Here is a 9659-nt window from a genome sequence, read left to right as displayed (position 1 = left end):
GCCAGAGGGAGTGTATATATATATATATATATATATATACACTCATATATATGTAAAAAAAATTTTTATATATATATATATATATATATATATATATATATATATATATATATATATATATATTTGTGTGTGTGTGTAAAAAAATTAAAATAAATAAATGCATATATATATGGCACATGTTCTCCCCGTGCTGCAGGGGTTTCCTCTGGGTACTCCGGTTTCCTCCCCCAGTCCAAAGACCTGCATGGTAGGCTGATTGGCACGTCCAAAATAAACCCCTGTGTCTGTAGTGTATGAATGGGTGTGTGAATGTGGGTGTGATTGTGCCCTGTGATAGATTGGCACCCCATCCAGGGTGTCCCCCGCCTTGTGATAGGCTCCAGGTTTGCCGTGACCCAGTAAGGATAAGTGCTTTTTGCGGATGTTTTGAAGGCATCTTTGCTGTCCAGCATTTCTTTGCATGTGCCTACAACTATTGCACAGTACTGTATATAGCCATAACATTAAAACCACCTGCCCAATATTGTGTAGGTCCGCCTTGTGCTGCCAGATCAGCTCTGACTCGTCGAGGCATGGACTCCACAAGACCTCTGGAGGTGTGCTGTGGTATCTGGCACCAAGACGTTAGCAGCAGATCCTTTAAGTCCGGTAAGTTGCAAGTTAAGGCCACCATGGATTAGACTTGATTAGACGCTCGATCGGATTGTGATCTGGGGAATTCAGAGGCCGAGTCAACACCTTGAACTCTTTGTCATGTTCCTCAAACCGTTCCTGAACAGTTTTTTCAGTGTATCAGGGAGCATTATCCTGCTGAAAGAGAACACTGCCATTAGGGAATACCGTCACCGTGAAGGAGTGTACTCGGTCTGCAACAATGTTTAGGTAGGTGATACGTGTCAAATTAACACCCACATGAATGCAGGATCCGAGGTTTCCCAGCAGAACATTGCCCAGAGCATCACACTGCCTCCACCAGCTTGCCTTCTTCCTATAGTGCATCCTGGTACCATCTCTTCCCCAGATAAGAAACATACGTCCACATGATGTAAAAGAAAACGTGATTCATCAGCCCAGGCCACGTTCTCATCAGTCACCCAGGAGATTGTTGTCACATGTAGGGAGAAACCAGTACTTGCCAAAAATGGCTGCAATTCCTTTTAATGTTGCTGTTGGCCTCATGCCTCGTAATCAATATCAGAGGGACGTCCTGTTCTTAGTAGTGCTCTGACCTGATTTAACTTAGTTTCTTCTCTTTTTTCACATCGCAAAGACCTGCCGTGTAAACAGGGGTGTGTATACTTTTTATATCCACTGTATGAGCTAACTGCCTTATTTAGATCACAGCTGGAACACAGCCAGTTTCACGTGGAGTGAGTGTTCATGGGTCTGACATTTCACCTAGAACACAACATACCTTTCGTTGGGTAATATCAGAGTACCGGATAATCACATTATCACCCGGATTATGTAATATGTTTACGATAATCCTGCGCTTGTGATTTACAGTGAATTACGGTATGGATAACATAATCACGTTGATTTTTTATTAACGTGTATTTAACTGCCAAATAGCGAATTTGGTTATTCTATATGACCTTACGTGTCTTTTAAATTCTTGCAGTAGATCTAATAATCCCAGTTAACTGCGTTGCTGAATTCTCCATTCTGATTGGTCAGAAGGTGTTGATTAATTTTCTACAACAGCAGCCCTGGCAATAGTTTCCGTAGACAGCAAAGTTGATATAAATCTGTTTATTCTAAGACATTATCGTTTCTATGGTAATATGTTACACGTTAATATGATGATGTTTTCTGTAAGAAGGTGTGTTTTTTGTTTTTTAAAAACATTTTAACAACTTGTGTTATGGAAGGAGTCTCCAGTGTCAGATCGCTGTCACAGTCAGATGAAATGCTATAATTTTCACGACAGGTAACTAGACAAGCTACATTCTTTTTCATATTATTAACTTCAAGAGAGAGAAAAAGTCGTTGATAATTTTCTTTAAACAGCACGCCCCCAAGTGTTTTACTCCTGACATAGCTGAAGGAAATGCGGCTGTGATTGCATAGTGAGCACACTTAACTGACAATACAGGACGTCCGCCGATCCCAATCCGTGGCCTGTTCTATATAAATACAGTGCGGTGAAATATGTATTCGATTTTTTCAAAATTATTTTGCGTGTTTGTCACTCGGAACTGCTTCAAACAAATGAAATTGAAGGAAGGCTACGACAACATAAGTAAACACAAAGTACAGTACTTTCACTTATCGAAGGAAAAAGGTACCCAACAACACCTGTGTGAAAAAGTCACCGCCCCCTTAGCTAGATTATAAAATCCTAATCTAGAGAATATTCTATATATACGCACAGTACACACAAATTATTAATCATTATTACACACACACACACACACACACACACACACACACACACACACACACACTCCTCCCTCTCTCTCTCACACACACACACACACAATTGAAAAAATAAAAATACATTTTACATTTATTTTTCAATTCCTCAGAAATACAATCACCGCTGAAGGATATTGTGCTTTAGTGTTCACTTGTTAATTTTTCAGTGTAAATATATTAAAATGCTTTTGTGGTATGATTCTACTTCATTGATTCATTTGTGAGGAACTGTAACAGCTCTGACATGTCCAGGAATGAGTTTACAAACAACAACAACAACAACAACTTTACATACTAGAGATATGTGAAATATAACCCGTGTGTTGTAATGTTGGTGATAAGGGTGGTCTAAACAGAATTTGGGATATTTTTTGTAAATTAGACGTGACGTCACACCACAGGGGTGACAGAAAAAGTCGTTAACACGGTGAAAGACATTGCAGATGTAAAAGATATACATAATACTCAAGTTTTTAATGATTTATCGTTTACAATTCTAGTACAAAACCAAGGTCTTATACCGCCCTCTGGTGGCTGTTCTGCCTTTTACACCTGCTGTCAGCAATAAGGAAACTGTTGCACTGATCTATACCAAGCTACAGCAAACTCACAAAACGTTTCCAGGTTGTAGCTGAGCCTGGGAAACTGGAAACTCTTTATATATGTAATATTCACAACAGTATTTCAGTCACAGTTGCTGAATGTTGTATTCCTGATGATAATCGGTATCAGCCGATACATCCGTGCATCTCTAGTGTGCACAAACCTTTGCCCATATAGTGTATTTAGTCATTTGTGAGTTTCATTCAGGAAAACTCTTTAAAGGCAAACCAAAAACAAATAAATAAAGTAATAAAGAACAACCTGAAGCAGTTTGGAAATCACAGCTGGATGTGCAACGACTGTACAAGAAGATATAAAGACGAATGAATCAGTTTCCTTCTGCAGTAAGTTAAAAATCCTTACTGTTTCTCATTTATAGCTTACCAGTAAACCTACCAGCTCTACCCCATCTCTAAGATACATATACAGCTCTCACAGGTACAGTGAGGGAAAAAAGTATTTGATCCCCTGCTGATTTTGTACGTTTGCCCACTGACAAAGAAATGATCAGTCTATAATTTTAATGGTAGATTTATTTGAACAGTGAGAGACAGAATAACAACAAAAAAATCCAGAAAAACGCATGTCAAAAATTTTATAAATTAATTTGCATTTTAATGAGGGAAAAAAGTATTTGACCCCCTCTCAATCAGAAAGATTTCTGGCTCCCAGGTGTCTTTTATACAGGTAACGAGCTGAGATTAGGAGCACACTCTTAAAGGGAGTGCTCCTAATATCAGTTTGTTACCTGTATAAAAGACACCTGTCCACAGAAGCAATCAATCAATCAGATTCCAAACTCTCCACCATGGCCAAGACCAAAGAGCTCTCCAAGGATGTCAGGGACAAGACTGTAGACCTACACAAGTCTGGAATGGGCTACAAGACCATTGCCAAGCAGCTTGGTGAGAAGGGGACAACAGTTGGTGCGATTATTCGCAAATGGAAGAAGCACAAAAGAACTGTCAATCTCCCTCGGCCTGGGGCTCCATGCAAGATCTCACCTCGTGGAGTTGCATTGATCATGAGAACAGTGAGGAATCAGCCCAGAACTACACGGGAGGATCTTGTCAATGATCTCAAGGCAGCTGGGACCATAGTCACCAAGAAAACAATTGGTAACACACTACGCCGTGAAGGACTGAAATCCTGCAGCGCGCGCAAGGTCCGCTGCTCAAGAAAACACATATACATCCCCGTCTGAAGTTTGCCAATGAACATCTGAATGATTCTGAGGACAACTGGGTGAAAGCGTTGAGGTCAGATGAGACCAAAATGGAGCTCTTTGGCATCAACTCAACTCGCCGTGTTTGGAGGAGGAGGAATGCTGCCTATGACCCCAAGAACACCATCCCCACCGTCAAACATGGAGGTGGAAACATTATGCTTTGGGGGTTTTTTTCTGCTAAGGGGACAGGACAACTTCACCGCATCAAAGGGACGATGGACGGGGCCATGTACCGTCAAATCTTGGGTGAGAACCTCCTTCCCTCAGCCAGGGCATTGAAAATGGGTCGTGGATGCGTATTCCAGCATGACAATGACCCAAAACACATGGCCAAGGCAACAAAGGAGTGGCTCAAGAAGAAGCACATTAAGGTCCTGGAGTGACCTAGCCAGTCTCCAGACCTTAATCCCATAGAAAATCTGTGGAGAGAGCTGAAGGTTCGAGTTGCCAAACGTCAGCCTCGAAACCTTAATGATTTGGAGAAGATCTGCAAAGAGGAGTGGGACAAAATCCCTCCTGAGATGTGTGCAAACCTGGTGGCCAACTACAAGAAACGTCTGACCTCTGTGATTGCCAACAAGGGTTTTTAAACCAAGTACTAAGTCATGTTTTGCAGAGGGGTCAAATACTTATTTCCCTCATTAAAATGCAAATCAATTTATAACATTTTTGATGTGCGTTTTTCTGGATTTTTTTGTTGTTATTCTGTCTCTCACTGTTCAAATAAATCTACCATTAAAATTATAGAATGATCATTTCTTTGTCAGTGGGTAAACATACAAAATCAGCAGGGGATCAAATACTTTTTTCCCTCACTGTAGATGAGAGTGTTTGTGTTTGGACAGCATGGGAATGAATAAGCCCCGCCCCCCTGGACGAGCTGATGTCACGGCCCTCGATTCGCATGTAAGCCCAACCCCTAACTTTTAATAATAAATTATATTGATTGCAGGTTTTATCTTCATGAGAGCCTACGAACCAAATTGCTTTGTGTTTTCCCCCTCAAACCACTTCCTTTTTGAAGATTTATTCGCTTGTAGTAAATGCACACGGGTTCAGAGAATGTAAAATGCTCATATTGTATAGGTTAAATTTTTTACAACTTTATTAGTATTTCATATCACAGTGTTAGCATTTTGATAACGAGACATTCATTAGAGACGGGTTCATCACAGGGTGTACACTGCTATGCAAAAGTCTTATGCTAACAAACACAACAAAATGAAAATCTGATGTCAAGAGCCGAGAACTTTAAAACGTCTCCATCAATAAATGTTACCCATATGTTTGAGGAAAGGATCTGTTTTTATTGTTGTTGTTGTGGTTGGAGAACCTGCTACATTTCTTCTGCAGATCCCAGACCAGCCTCTGTGCTGTGCTCTACTGCAGTGGTTGTCAAAGTGGGGGCCGCCAGGGGGCGCCAGGGGGGCCTCAACAATTTGGTGTGAAAAATAAATAAATACATGATTTTTTTCTTTCTCAAGCTCAGACAACCACACACACACACACACACACACACACACACACACACACACAATCAATTCCTAATGTAATGTACTGTAAAGATGTAATTATTAATTAAAAAAAAGGGGGATATATTCAGAAGTCTGTATTTTAATGCGTTTTAAAGACATCTTGCAAAAAGGCGGCCTCGGTCACATGTTAATGCCATTTGGGCGGGGCCTTGCCCTGGAAAAGTTTGGGAACCCCTGCTCTTCTGTGTTTAATTCTTTGTAAAGTTTCTTTCTTTCTTTTCTTTTTCCTGCCAAATCTAAAAACCTGTTCTTTTCTATGAACACATTACAGCAGAAGACGTCAAACAAACATATCTACGGCAAATGAAATGATCGCTTTAATAAACATTCAAATCAGATACTTTCACATTTATATTAATATTTCAGATTTATATTCCGGAATAAACATATTACAGTGATATGCTGTTATCAAGCAGGCCTGGTTTAACACAAAAAAATGAGTTTATTTTCAAAATAATATAGTACCATGTGCCGTTACAGTAAGAAAACATTACAGCACAAATGCTCTAAATAGTCATTTCAGTAATGAACTGGAAAATCACACAATGCTACCAGTAGGCTAAGTTACGGTTCATTTAGAAGGTCATTTTTTGTTTAAACGTGTCAGTTTTATTTTGCATGAAGAACCTTTTCCTGTACTGAACTTTTGGATCAGACACCACATTAACGTAACACTACGGTGTCTGTCCTGCATCCTGCATTAATCATTGACAGTTTGCCAACGATACCTACAGCTTTAACAAGACACCAAGGCAATCTCTAGCAACGTCTCTATACCTTTTACAGCTACAATAAACTCTGTAGTCTAATGTTATGTTGTACCAGCTCTAGTGTCACCTGGTACCGGATCTGTTAATGTACAGGGAAGAAAGTCATATACAGTACTGTATGACTGTGCTTTTTTTTGTTGTGGTTGCTGAGAGTCATGACTACACACACACACACACACACACACACACACACACACACATTCAAATGAACAGACAGAGGTCTATACTAAGAGTGGTAAAGTAGTGCTGAGTATTTACACTCACTCATCACAAACAAAGGTGGAAAGTAGGAATTTGCAATGACTTTGGATCAAAGTAAAAAAAAAAAAAAAACTGCATCAACTTGTTACAAGTAATTACTTTACTTTTTTCTCAACTTAAAAGAATTTACGTCGGACAGAATTAATTATCCATTACTCATCCAAAGCAAAAATTCTCTTTGAACGAAAAAAAAGCTTTTATGTATAATTTTAATGAAGTTTAATGAAATCTCAAATGATACAAGTCTTAAAGTGTTCTCTTTTTATGAACTTATATCAAACCAAATATCAAAACAAATACAATAATAATAAAAAAAATCAATATAATATCAAGGCATTTCTTCACTTTCATAATATCAACATTTTTCCAACATTTATTTTGTCGCACTACAAAATTTTCCACAATGTGTATAATATCAGACAAAGCATCCTTAATAATCGAATCGAATCGAATCGAATCGAATCGAATCTAATATCAGTACTTTACATGAGCTTTTCTTTCACGTCATACATTTAATTGTCACTTACTACATTCAAAAGAAAAATCTCTACTTACTACTCACTGCAGGTCTCTAGGTTCTGAGGTGACTTTTTTATTTATTTATTTGTTTATTTAGAAAACTGTATTAGATGTGACAGTAAGAATGAGACCTGGCGTCCGTTATAGTATTTTATCTGCTAAAACCCCTGTTATATATTGAGCGAAATTAGTACAGGTTAGTACAGCAAAAAAAAAAAAAAAACCCAAACATTAACAACAACAACAACAACAGCACTTTTCTAAAAGTAGTGCTGATTTAAAAGCTTGACGACGAGCTAGATCTTCAGTCTTCATTTGAAGACAGCCAGCGACTGGAGAAGTTTAATCCAGCAGGAAAATAACGAGCAAGACTAGCTGCTGCGTTTCGTCGGTCTAAGTTTCATGTTCTACACAAACAACACTGAGACGCTTTCACACTTGAATGCTTGAATATGAAATATCTGACACCTTCTACTGGTCTCTGACCTTTCTAATCAGACAGCACTGCTCACTGTGTACTGACTAACCAGAAATGTCTATAAATTGTTAATTATTGGACTAACTTGACCTGGATTACAGTATCATTTTAAGCCAGTCCTGCTCTGCATCGATCTGGTCTTATACATCTACAGTGTAAGGAATAAAACACTCGGGGCGTACTATTATAGGGAAATAACCAACAGCGGCAATGCGTGGCAAAGCAATTTCTATTTTATTAATGAACAAAGCTTTGAACTTTTTAATCTATTTATATTTACATTTAATGATGTGGAACATCCAAGAAACAAACTAGTCCCTGGTATCGCTTACCTTGTATCAGTTATAATCATTCGTTTCCCTCGCTTGCTTTTCCCGCTCTTTTGAAGTTAATGAGACAAAAAAAACAAACAAACCGCAGCTTGTCATGTTAGAGAGAAACCGGAACGTATAAGTTCTCAGTCCTGAAGACTTTACTTGTGACTTATTTACAGCGTTATCCCTTCAGCTTTACTGTTACCGAGCGCTGACACTGGAGACTCCTTCCATAAACGTAAAACAAACATCTCCCCACAGAAAGCTTCACCATATCGACGATTACACACGTCCGTCTTCGTTAAAGGTTCATTATATTATGCTTAGATTACGTGGAGCATCTGCCATACAAACCCCAGTGCAAGCTGTTAATATAGAAATGATAACATGTTAACCAAGCGTGTTAATATAAACCTGTGATTTTAACACCTTCCTGACAATCCGAATCCAGACTTCAACAGAGCTGTGGTGTAAAGCTACATATTAGACATTTATTCAGTCATTTATACAACTTATAAAAATGTTTATATTCTCATAGACATGTCAGATGACATCTTTCACGTCCTATTAGCAAATACGCCTTCTTTCACCGGTAAGAGTTGGTCATGTCAGCGAAAGCAGAGTGATTTACCATGACTAATAACATGACCCATTAATAACAGATGATCTAGTGGATAAAGATGTTGGACTGGAAATGAGGAACTATGTTACAGATAGAAAATGTGAGACTCGGAGTGGAGATAAAGCTACAAACAAAAATACACAATAAATGAGTGTGTTTCCCAGTCTAGTGTGTGTTTCCATGATGCACTCACTATGTAGTAATAAATACAGTGCATATAATGGTTTCATGAACGTTCTGTAGCCATTAAAAGATCCTGATTTCAGAGAACAACAACACATCACACTGCTCATTCAGCTCCCTATATATCATCTTCATACACCCCATTAAATACAGCTCAGTCATGGTGTTACCAGGAGCGATGCCACTTCCTTCTCCAGTCCTAACATTCAGAGTCAGTCATGAAGGTCTATAATCTCCACTTAGCATGGTGTAAACTTAATGTTTCAATTATCACACGCTCTCCGCAAAGGACATCAGGCCTCATTTGTCACACCAGAAAAGAACATTGCTGCCCTTTTGCGGTTTGCTAACGATCATGTGGACGAGCCAGAAGGCTATTGGAAAAAATGTTTTGCTGACGGACGAGACCAAGATAGAATTTTTGGTTTAAATGAGTGAAGGGTTATGTTTGGAGAAAGGAAAACACTGCATTCCAGTATAAGAATCTCATCCCATCTGTGAAACATGGTGGTGGTAGTATCATTTGATTTGGGCCTGTTTTGCTGCATTTGGGCCAGGACGACTGAATTATACCAACAAATTCTAAAGGAAAATATCAGGACATCTGTCCATGGACTGAATCTCAAGAGAAAGCTGGTCACACAGCAAGACAATGTACACGAGTCGTTCTACTAAAGAACAGTTAAAGAAGAATGAAGTGAATGTTTTGGACTGGCCGAGTCAAAGTC

This window comes from Ictalurus furcatus, chromosome 12 (assembly GCF_023375685.1).
Source record: "Ictalurus furcatus strain D&B chromosome 12, Billie_1.0, whole genome shotgun sequence".
NCBI lineage: Eukaryota > Metazoa > Chordata > Actinopteri > Siluriformes > Ictaluridae > Ictalurus > Ictalurus furcatus.
Note: the sequence above shows the minus strand (reverse complement) of the source record.